Source organism: Salvia miltiorrhiza, chromosome 7 (genome assembly GCF_028751815.1).
Source record: "Salvia miltiorrhiza cultivar Shanhuang (shh) chromosome 7, IMPLAD_Smil_shh, whole genome shotgun sequence".
Classification (NCBI taxonomy): domain Eukaryota; kingdom Viridiplantae; phylum Streptophyta; class Magnoliopsida; order Lamiales; family Lamiaceae; genus Salvia; species Salvia miltiorrhiza.
The window spans coordinates 46670074-46680727 of NC_080393.1; positions in this window are offsets into that span (position 1 = coordinate 46670074).

Sequence of the window (10654 nt, forward strand, 5' to 3'; positions counted from 1 at the left end):
CTCGATGGTTTAAGTGAGCTGCTATGGGTAAAATGATCCGAATGTTCTGAGCATGGCACTGGCGAAAATATCATCATAACCTATACCCTTACACTGGGCATAACCTTTTGCCACCAGTCTAGCTTCGAAAGCTACGACCTTGCTCATTCGGGCCTGTCATTATCTTGTATACTCACTTACAACCTAAGGCTTTACTGCCTCCTGGTAGCAAGATTTTCTAGTATACACCCATATTCTTAATGGATTGCTCCATTGAGGCGTGCCAGGAATCTACATTCTCGTCTTCCACTAATTCCAATATCTGGGTCGATTCTCTTATATTCACTACCAGGGAGTGAATCCAAATATTCTCCCAAGAACATAAATCGATCGGGTTGTCCCACAACCCTCCCACTACAATGGATCTGTGGTGGCACATGTGTGTCAACAGTGCGTGCAGTGTCTTGTGGTACAAAACTCTTGCACACTTGGCTTGGGTGATGGAATCGCCTGTCTAATGTCTTCAATTTCTTGAAGCACGCTATCTGACTTGGATTAGTGATTATTCTCATAGTCCACTTCTAAGAATCGTGTGTCATTGCTAATAACCACATTCTGATTCTTTAGGACTAATTGCAAAGATACATAACTCATCATCGAACATATTTTTCCAAGAGTGACCTATTTCTTCTCTCCACCACACCATCTTATATAGGGATTACACGGTGTAGTAAACTGGGTTGGAATCCCAAACACTGACAATGAATCAGAAAAAGATCATTTCTAACACATTATTGACCATTTATCCCCTTTGCCATGAATGACCTGGTCTCCATCTTTTCCTCTATACAGGATTCGCAGGTTCCAAATAGTACAACCTGGATTGAATCCAATGTACTTATTTAGACACGAGCCTTTGGATCCTGTTAAGATAGATGTGACCTATTTCTAGGGTATCAATATATGTGTAAGATCTTCATGAGAGATTAGACTTAACTTTTCTCTTTCTTTTGTTCGATGATGTAAATGCAATATAAAGGTATTTTGTAGACAAGTTATAGTATGAAGAGAGATGTTCAAAATATACCAGAATAGACAACTTTATCATTTCTTATGATAGAAACACCACTATCAAAAATGACATGTGATCCATCTATTCAAAATTTTGAAACATGATAAGGAACTCTCAAAAACTAAACTATGTCTTTAGAACTTAAAGACAAATCTCCAATTGCAACAACTGCGACTCTAGTCACGTTGCCTATGAAGACAATCATCTCATCACTTCTCAGCTTCCTTGTCAGCCTAAAAGCCAAGCAATGTGCAACAATCATTATCAGTTTCTCTTGTTATCCACTACTCACAACTGAGTAGAAAACGAGCTGACATGTCTCAGTTACTATAGCAAGTGAAGTACCTTAACCCTTTGCCTTGAGTATTGAAAGAAAAAATCTCCAATACGCATTCTTATCACACCACTACTCCCACTATTTCCCTTGTCTTTCTTGCCCCTTGGACCCTTCTTCTTCCTGTCATTCGACGAAGAAGATGGCTCTTCTTTGGCAATAACAAGTGCTTGCACATCTCTTTCCCACAACTTCCTTAGCCGTAACTAGAGCATTCAACAACTCAAAAGAAGTATTATCTTCCTTGCTCATAACAGCATTGAGGCGGAAATTCTTAATTAAAATAATTGGGAAGAAAGTTCAGGATAATATCGACTTTTGCCTCACCGTCGATACTCCCACTGAGCAAGTTAAGTTCGTCAAAATTTGCATGACATGCTCGTGCACTGAGCTGTGCTCACTCATAACAAGATTACTCTCATCAAATTTAAATGAGCAGCTCAGTCCGACTCTCCGAACACTTTCTTGAGATTCAGCATGATGCTAATAGCATCGTCCATGCCCTGATGTTGGAGCTACAAGGTTTGTGACATTATACTCATAATATAGCATATAGCCACATTATTCGTCTTATGCCACCTTTTATGTAATTCCTTTTTCTCATCAGTTGACTATTGTTCGGACCATAAAAACGTGGAGTAGTAAGCAACACAAAAAATTGTGTTAGTTTGTGATAAAGATAAAAATCCAAAACTGCGTTTCCATTTTATATATGTGGACCGGTTAAAAGACTTTGTGCAAGAATAAATAAACAATAAGAGACATAGACATATCTGAAAGTAAACAATTTAAACATGTAAGAACATGAACGCATATAGTTCGTAACAATAATATTGTAACCTTTTGATAAAACAATATTAGTGAAACCTCCAACGGCTCAAAGAATTCCATATGTAAGCCACGTGGGGTGGACAGTTACACACGAACTCCTCAACCAGACTATTCACCTAGTCATTTAATTTCCATGTCAACTTAACCTTTTGACAAAAGAAATTAATAGTTGGCACCTTGACTAGACCATATCATCATCAAGAAGGGACTCCGTGGGGGAGTTGTACATTGTACTTGATATGATATCTAAGCAATGACCACATTTTAACCTTGAAAATTAAATTCTCGAAATTGACATACTCACTCGGACCATGCCGCTTTCAATTTAATTTTCTTGGTTATCTTATTTAATTCCATTCTCCAAAGTACTTGTGAAAATTACACAAGTAAGCCACGTGGGGTGGACAGTTACTGCATAACTCCCACTACTTTAATGGTTTAAATATTTTTTATAGAAACCTCTTCTGACAAACTTATGAGAAACAAATACGAAGTAAGCCACGTGGGGTGGACCGTTACTCATATTGCTAAACACTTTGTCTAGAGACCGCATGTGGAGGTCTATATAATTTTAAGAATAAAAATTATTTCAAAATAACCACAATCTAACTTTGAAATTAAATTTTCGAATTTGACATACTCACTCGGACCATGCCGCATTCAATTTAATTTCTTAGTTATCTTATTTAATTCCATCCTCTAAAGTACTCGTGAAAATTATACAAGTAAGCCACGTGGGGTGGACCGTTACTGCATAACTGCCACTACTTTAATGGATTTAAATATTTTTATAGAAACCTCATCTGACAAACTTATGAAAGAACAAACATGAAGTAAGCCACGTGGGGTGGACCGTTACTCATATTGCTAATTACTTTGTCTAGAGACCGCTTGTGGAAATCTAAATAATTTTTAATCATCCATAAAATTATTAAGCTTAGTCTTTTTTCTTTCAAAAGGTTTGTACATGCTCAAGCACATAATCCTAATCATGCTTTTCTATAACGCAACATGTAAAACATGCTTACAGAATTCTAAAAACATGCTTAAGAAAAAGATAAACCTAGCATGCTAGTCTAAGCGCAGTTAATAAACACATATTAACAAGCAGAGACAAAACAGCATGCAAAGAGCATAAGGGATAAACACCACGACATGCAAAGAACAGAATAAAAGAATTAAATTCTTCGTGACCCACTCGTGGAATCCCAAAATCTAATCTATTACATTTAAAACAGAAAAGAAAGCCCAAAAACGTAAACTTGGCCCGAACACTTCAAAACAGGCCCGTCTTTGGAAAGCAGGGTTTGGGCCCCCTAGGGTTTGAGATACGCAGCTAGGGTTTGGAAACCCTAGCTGCCGCCGGCACCTCCCATGACACCCGCTGCACAGCGCCGCCGCAGCAGCAGCCCGGCGTGCGCCGCATCAGCAGCCCAGCGTGCGGGCAGCTCAGCGACAGCAGCCTCGGCGCGGCATCCGGCGCACAGCAGCAGCAGCCTTCGGCACCTCCAGCAGCAGCGGCGGCAGCTCCAGCGCACAGCAACAACAGCGGTAACAGCGGCAGCGCGTCGCTCGCTTGGCGCGCAGCGCGCAGAGCGCGGCCCCGGGCGCGCACCGCCCCTGCCGGCTGCTTCCTCGCCATCTCGCCCAGCCCACAGCATCCGTGCAGCAGCAGCGTGCACGACGCTAGACCAGGCGCGCGCGGCGCACGGCGCGCAAGCGCTCGTGCGCGCGCGGCCCTTGGCGTCGGCAGCCTTGCCGCACCGCAGCATCCGTGTACGCCTCCTCCAGCCACCGTCTTTCGTCGTCGTTCTCTTCTCGTTCCATAGTTTTACAGATTACAAAGGAAAAATAAATACAATTTAAAATCCTAAATCTAACCACGGATTTTCTCGTGGTGAAAAACGATTACAACGTCAACCGACGTATTCCACGAATCAACAGACCACGAAGAACAACAGCAGTAAAAACAACGCACATTATTAATCGTACATAAATTAATAATAGAGCCAAGAAATTAATCCTGGGCTCTGATACCAATTGAAGGAATATTAAATTGAATTAACGTTCCGCTTTGCCCGATGATCGTTTCTTGGTTATTATTAATTTATCATACAACGATTAATCCCTAACATGCTCCTATGAATTTAAGTGCTGCACGTTGGAGTTCAGAAATACCTGAAGAATTCAGAAGAATTCGTCAAACTCGCGCTGAACAGGTCAGTCAACTTCAAGCCTTCGTTTGAAGCCTCAAACGTCCTTAAATCGTATTTAATCCAGAAATACGACTTCTTCTTTTTCGAAAGATCTTTCTGTGGCCGCCTGTTTCGTCTGAATCGGATGTCTGTGGAGGATGTTATGGCCGTTCTCCTGAAACTGCCAGAACTTGATTTCCTGCTAAAATCTGACTCCAGCTCTGATCTTCTGAACTGTATCCAGCTCAGCTTTCACCGTTGGATGGACAACGTTCTATGAAAGTCCCAAGAGAGAATGCTCCACACGATTTCCTGCGCCCTACACAGCTCTCAAAAACCTAATTTTATCAGTGTGTATTTCCTGAGAGCTGACAGCTGTATTTATAATAAAATAAATACGTAGGAAGCGCAGATTAGGTGTAGGAGGCGTGTTCTCTCTCTTCTTGGGCTAGGAGACTTTGGGCCAGTCCAGGGACCAGATACAAGGAATAAAGATGGGCCTCAAATAAATTAATTTATCTATGGTCAGCCCATACCATAATTAATTTATAAATATCAGTTCATTCCACTAGAGAACCAATATTGACTTACCCCTTTATTGTCGGTGATGAGTCGGGGGCTTGTATTTAGACTTATTAAATCGTCGTATTTAAAATATCCAACATCCATTAATTAATTAGAGCATTGACAACTTAAATTAATTAATCTCTTTGTAATCCTTAAGCAGTACCACTAAAACCTTATTATTGCGCCTGAACTTAATCAACCTGCAGGGTTTAACGCAATAAACATTATTGAGCTCCTTAAGGGGATGTCATTATCCTCTATCGGATACGAGTACTAATACAGATAATCAAATATCATATATTAACTGCTATCACCCAAGATACAGAGTACTCAAGTTACTATATAACTCTCGCTCATAGTAAATCAAAGTGATAAACGAATCAACATATATATCTGAAATCTTATTAGTATTAAGATTATATAAGTCACCGAGATCTTGATTCTTCACTTAAGTCAGATAGAAGAATACATCTCACTGTGGTCCTATCAATACGTTATGACGTACCAGTATAGATAAGTAGTCAAGACAAACTACTTCCATCTATACCGCAGCCTAAACCAATAACTTGTCCTAGAGTTATTTCGACTGTGATTATATTATATCTCTTAAGGTTATTCCAATTATACGGTCTTCTGTGATCTACAACACACCATATAATCTACTTGTATAGAGATAGAGAACATACATATGCAATCATGAACACAATCAAATAGGAGATTGGAACAGTGAACTTAGGAAACATTATTGTATACAAGCATAAAACGTTCTTGCTTTCAGTATACAAATCCAACAATATTATGATCAATCATGTCCTCGGTTGCCTATTTTTCTACATCACGCAAGTATTTGAGGAATTTGGTGCCATAGATGTTGCGCAGTTCGCGTTCATGCTTGAGAGTGACAATCTCATTCTGCTGATCAGAGATGACGTCCAGAAGAGCTTGAATCGGATCTTCTGCATCTTCAGCAAGTTGGAGTGTGATCGTGGGCGGGTTTCGACGTTTCCATTCCGTGACATATCCATCAGTCTCGAGGTCAGAATCATATCTGACAACCCATGGTTTGCAAGGAATCTCTATGAATTCAGCAGGGAGCTCAGGAGTAGTATGAGGTGCCCTGTGTTGCCGTTGAGATTTGGAAGCTCCTTTAGATGAAGAGGGAAGATCAGATGCATTGGTTGGAGCTGACGGAAGGTCTTGCTCATTTTCTGCGAAAAAAGAAAGAGCAAAAGTACGTCCTGATTTGTGAGTGATACCCTCGGCTTGAGTTGGATCATCAGAGGAAAGCAGGGGTGGAGACGATGGTTGAGGATCTTCAGTGATGTCCTCTATACGTCCTTCTGGAGTAGAGATATCTCTATCCTCAACTGATCGAACATCAACTGCTGGGTCGGCGGTGTGATCTTTTGGAGTGGACAGAGAAACAAGGCTTTTCTGAGGAACAGAGTCAGGAGCAGGAGTTTCTTGAAATGTGGCTTCAGGAAACGAACTTTGATGATTAGTAGACACTAGAGCAACAGAGCCATGAACAACTGCTTCAGTAGTCTCTTCAACTACTTTAGAGGTGGAGGTGCCAGCATCAGCATCAAGGATCAATGTGCTTTTGGTGTAGCCTTGGGACTCAAGGTAGTCTAGAGCAAACTTGTCAAACCTATAAATAACATCCCACACTCGGGAAAGGTTGAAGATGTTGAAAAGAGTAGCTTCTTCAAGCGCAAAAGAGTCATCAGTTTTAACAAGTTGAAGCTCATTGATGTCTGAGCAGGGAGTAGTTTTGAGGAAGGTATAAGTGAGAAGTCTATGAAGATTCTTATAGACTTCTAGAGAAGAATTGAATCCACCAAGAAGGTGATTTAAATGTTGAGTAGCATTATTCTTGGCTTCAGCTTGCATTGCTGCAACAGCTTTCAATTGTTCTGAAGTGCCATACCGAGTTGGCACATGAAAGTGTTGGACTGCTTTGCCCTTTGATTTGAGTTTAGGCTGGGCTTTAGAGCGGTTTTTGGAGGTAGGCTGAGAGGCAAATTTTGAGATAGTCTTTTTGGGTGTGGAGCGAGGACGACAGGGAAAGTTTGTTAAAGTGAGAGAAGGAGCAGGTGATGGAATTTGAGTGGGAGAGAGAGAAGGAATGGGACTTGATTCAGTTGGAGATTCAATAGACTCAATCTCCACGAATTTAGGTGATGAAATGTTAATCACTTTAGACTTCTTGGAGGGTTTGGGGTCTCCCTTCGCCACTTTAAAGAGGCGGATGATGTGTGTATTTTGGCTACTTAGTTTAGTGTGTGTTTCGCCATGATTTTATATGATTTTGCATGGTTTGTGACATTTTGGCGCAGGAATTAGATGGATTGGAGATGGATGCTCGTGGATGGAAGAAGTTGGTGAAAGTCGAGAATTATGGAAGAAGTTGATTGATTTTGAAGAAGATTAGAGATTGGGCTTGGATTAATTAGTCTAGATTTAATTATACCCAAAACTCTTATTTTAATTATTTTGGGTTGTGTTTTATTAAAGGGCCGAAGCCCATGTAATGGAGGGGCCGATACTTAGGGATTTTAATCCCTTGAATTAATTTTCCCACTTAGCCGCCACTTAGGAGTAGATAAATAGGAAGTAGTTGACTTTGGTTTGACAACCTTTTTGATTCCTTATTATTTTCAAGCACCAGACGCTATTTTGCTTAGTTTGATTATGTTTTATTTGGTTAACTTTACACCACACGTGTGATTGCTTTTGAAGTTGAGGTTTTATTTGTTAACTCTTTTATGCACCACACGTTTGATTAGACTTAGGATTACATTATTACTTGGTTTTTAATTTGGCTTTTCACCTTGGAGTGGGCGGCTGGATTTTGAAGGCAATACAGAGTACTTGGCGGCGGTAGAGTAGATCAATAGCTTTAGTTTTATTTTTATACACATATATTTTTTTTACTACTTAGATATTAGATTTAATATCCTGCTTTGGTTTTTGGTGATTGGAGGCGAGAACTTCAACCTTTGGCAGATAAGTTTTCTTTTGTGATTCAAGTGGTGACTTTTATATTTTAATTCCAATTTCATTTATTTTATGATTGTTTTTAATTGTTTGATTATTCTAGTTTTAATCATGAGTAGCTAATTTTTTTAATTCGGCGAGAATAATGAAATACTAATTTATTAATCTGTGAGACCTAATTGAGTATAAAATTGGTTCCTATTGATTTCGATTTATTCCTAGGGTTTAAAGATAATTCTGATTTTATTTAAGCCTGATCAACTTAGATTAAATTGGATTACAGTCAATTAGCACCTCCAATCCGTAATTGTTGGAATAGGGCTGATTAGTGATAAAACTACCATGTTCGTAGTAGGAATAAATTGGTATATTAATTATTACTAGCGTATCTAGGATAATTGATATAAATTGGGTTCCTTCATCTTAATGCTATTAGAATATTAAATCTAGGTCTGGCGTCTCCAGCTAGGTTATATTTTAATAAGGGAAATAAGCAGGTCTGACGTCTCCAGCTGTTTATCGACACAGTAAGTAGGAATTGAGGTACGTCCGTTGCGTTTCACGGTATCCTATAACTAGTTGGTTGATAGGAATTAATTAATCTTTGCGTCGATGATCAGAGCTTTGAATTAGTGTGGATTTATTCGAGCCGAGTTTCCTTTTTATTGATTTATTTCAAGAGTTATTTTATTTGATTCAATTTGTTTCCTTAGTTATAATTAATATTGTCTCAAATTAAGGCGTGGTGGCATCACCAAAAATATAGGTTTTAGGGAATTGAATGATTTTACCTGCTTTGTGTGGGATCGACCCTGCTTATCATCATACTAATTTATTTTGATAATTCTGCAGGAATTATTTGGTGGTATACGACGTCTACCAAATTGGCGCCGTTGCCGGGGAGCGGTGTTAATTGAATTCTTTTCCCTTTTGATCAATTTTTTTTTTCTTTTTGGTTTATGAGCAGATCTTCTAAGCCGAATCTCCTCTACGATTTTGAGATCGAGAAAACCGCGAAGAGATTGAGGAAGGAGGCCACGGCGAGGAAGCTGCAAGGTCTGGAAGGCTCGAAAATTGCTCCGTCTGACCGGACAAAAATGTTTTTCAAGTCTGAACCTGAAGTTCAGATTGCTGCAGAGGATCCGTTTGCCCAAACAGAGGCAGACACAGACTGTGAAGAAGAAACCGACTCGATTTCTGTCGCAAGTACTGAGAGCGACATGGCTGACGATCCTAGACTGTGTGATCTCTCCAGCCACGAAGCTGATGACCCCCCAACTCCGATCCGGATGCCGGCAGCTGCTACCGGTATTGAGATTAAGCTTGGACTGCTTAATGTTCTCCCGAAGTACTATGGCAAGAAGGGAGAAGATCCGTACAATTTCTTGAGCGAATTCATCAAAATTTGCAAAGTCTAGAAACGCCCCACTGGAGTTACGGATGAACACTTCAGACTAGCTGCCTTTCCCTTCACCATGACAGTAGAGGCGAACTCTTGGTTCGCGAGTCTTCCACCCTATTCTATCACTTCATGGGTCGAGATGAAAAAGCTATTCCCAAAGCATTTTTTCCCTCCTACCAAGACGAATGCGCTAAAGAAGAAAATTAGTGGAGTGAAGCAGGAGTACGATGAGTCACTGAGCACATACTGGACTCGATTCAGGAGGTTGGTGGATAGCTGTCCAAACCATAAGTTTACAGAGGGGGATTTGTTGCAGTATTTCTATCAAGGGATGACGGTAGATACCAAAAATCTGGTGAATTCATCAAGTGGAGGAGCATTTTCTCAGAATACTGTGAGTGAAGCTAAGAAGTTGATTCAACACTTGGTGGAAGCAACGAGAGAGTATGAGGAGCCACGTATTCAATTGCTCAAGAAAGTTGCACAGGCAAGTTCCTCTAACTTTGAGGACAAGTTCGAAGAAAGAATGGAGAGGATGGAAAGAATATTAAGTACTGTGGTGGAGAAGGTGGCAATTGTTGGGCAACCGACAGAAAAACCATGTGGAGCGTGTGGTAACTTTGGCCATACAAGTTTGCAATGCACTGGGGGCGACAAAGATCTTCAAGCCCAAGTGAACTAGTCTCACAACTTTTACAGTTGTTCTGATCCACTGCCCCCTTTGCACAAACAGGACCCCTACTCGAGCAACTACAATGCACCGTGGAGAGATCACCCTAATTTTCATTGGAGAGACCAAAGCAATCAAGTGCAGCAGCAGCAGCAAAGCTATAGACCGCCTCATCAAAGAGGATTCCAACAAGCACCACCACCTCCACAAGAAAATCAAGGAAAAGCTCTTGAAGAGATGATGAGAGAGTTGATTGGCTCACAACAATTATTGCAAAATAATTTGCAAACAACCAATGAAGCGGTGCTAAAACTTCAACAGTCTCAAGCAGAGCAAAGGGTTCAGATCGAAGGGTTGGCTCGTCAAGTGTCTCAGCTTGCAATGTCCGTGAATCAACTCAAGGGCCATCAAGGCAAGTTACCATCTCAAGTCCAATTGAATCCAAGGGAGAATGTTAGTATGATCACTTTGAGGAGTAGCAAGGAGTTGAGTGAGCCCACAATCCAGAATACAAGGAGTGGCTTGAGCAAGGACTCTGGAGCCAAATCGCAACTGCAACAATCCGGAAATTCTGGAGAGAAAATCGATTCTGCTGCCCAAAATA